This window comes from Gossypium hirsutum, chromosome A02 (genome assembly GCF_007990345.1).
Source record: "Gossypium hirsutum isolate 1008001.06 chromosome A02, Gossypium_hirsutum_v2.1, whole genome shotgun sequence".
In the NCBI taxonomy this organism is placed as follows: Eukaryota; Viridiplantae; Streptophyta; class Magnoliopsida; order Malvales; family Malvaceae; genus Gossypium; species Gossypium hirsutum.
In genome coordinates this window covers 39,914,277-39,916,029 of record NC_053425.1, presented here as the reverse complement: position 1 = coordinate 39,916,029, position 1,753 = coordinate 39,914,277, and the positions used below count along the sequence as shown (strand labels likewise).

Below are 1,753 nucleotides of genomic sequence, written 5' to 3'. Positions count from 1 at the left end.
ATCGAGTAAAACACATACCCGAATTAAGCTTCCAAAGGTGCCGAATATTCAAAGCTTCCAAACTCATCTTTTTTCTTTTCACATTTGGCTATGGAGAAAGATGATAGCATAAAAAGACAAAAAAACATGGCTTTTGATTTATTTAGTTAAACTCTTTTTTTTAACATATTACCATTTTACCATTAAAATAAATTCATATTTACACAAATGCCAAACCAAATATCATCCACTATCTTATAAATGGGCTATTTACCACTTAAGGCCATCATATTAAAAATCCAAGGCCAATTGACACCTTTAACTAGTAGCATGGAACTTTTACGTTTTACGCGATTTAGTCCTTTTTATTAAATCAAGCACACAACGATAAAATTTTCGTACGAAAATTTCACACATATCAATTCACATACTTTAAACACATAAAATAATATTAAAATATTTTTTGACTCAGATTTGTGGTCCCGAAACCACTGTTCTTACTAGGGTCTAAACCGGGGTGTTACAATCGTATTTTGAAATTGTGCACTTGAGATTTATTTATTTATTTAGTTTACTTAGTTTAAAATCTTAGTTGTTAATCACCCTCTTCAAACAAAATATTTTTCTTTACCAAAGTGTTTTAAATAACATTCATAAATAATTCTTTTCACAGTCCCTGTGGGTACGATAACTCGACATTTACTTGTCACTTTGTTACTTGTTGCGATTGTGTACACTTGCACATTTCCGTCGTTCCAAGTTTTTGGCGCTGTTGCCGGGGACTGTTTTAAAAATTCATTATTTGTAAATTTGTTAGTTTTCCATTTTGGTTTATTTTCCTGTTTAAATTTTTACTTAATTAATTTTTCTATGATTATTTCAGGTGTTTATGAGTATTGACTGAATTATCGGTTTACTCCCTGTAGACCCTGAGATTGAACGAACTTTTCAAGAGTGAAGAAGAAAAGCAAGTCAGAGAAGGACCGAAGAGATGAACTTCGAAAATCAGAATCAAGGAAACGGAGCAAACCTTGCTCAAAATCCTATCCTTATTGCTGATGATAGGGATAGAGCTTTAAGACAGTATGTCGTGCTAGTATTCTACGATCTTAATTTGGGTATTAGGAGACCTGAAATTGAGGCACAACAGTTCGAGCTGAAGCCAGTCATGTTCCAGGTGCTTCAGACAGTGGGACAATTCAGTGGAATGCCTACCGAAGATCCTCACCTACACTTAAAACTGTTTATGGAGGTGAGCGATTCTTTCAAGTTAGCCACAGTTCTTGAAGATGCATTACGATTGAAGCTGTTCCCATATTCACTAAGAGACAGAGCTCGTGATTGGTTGAACTCATTTCCACCAAACTCAATTTCCACATGGCAAGAGTTAGTAGAAAGATTTCTTATGAAGTATTTCCCGCCTAGCAAGAATACTAAAGTTGAGGAATGAGATCACTGCCTTCCAACAAATGGATGATGAGTCCTTGTATGAGGCATAGGAAAGATACAAAGAATTATTATAGAAGTGCCCTCATCACGAAATCCCACATTGCATCCAACTTGAGACATTTTACAATTGTCTCAATGCTCACACAACAATGGTAGTGGATGCTTCTGCTAATGGTGCTCTCCTTTCTAAGTCTTATAATGAGGCTTATGAAATCATTGAGAGGATTGCCAGCAACAATTATCAATGGCCAACCAATCGAGCAGCATCAGGAAGATGAGTCACTGGAATACATGAAGTAGATGCTCTCACTTCACTCGCATCTCA

General features: G+C 35.5%; 1 non-coding gene across 1 annotated transcript; it reads right to left on the bottom strand.

Annotated features, from left to right (window-relative positions):
- Nucleotides 1-1,415: 1,415 nt before the first annotated feature.
- LOC121216706 (small nucleolar RNA R71) lies at nucleotides 1,416-1,522 on the bottom strand. Its single transcript, XR_005912885.1, has one exon. It is a non-coding gene; the product is annotated as a small nucleolar RNA R71 (small nucleolar RNA).
- Nucleotides 1,523-1,753: the final 231 nt, after the last annotated feature.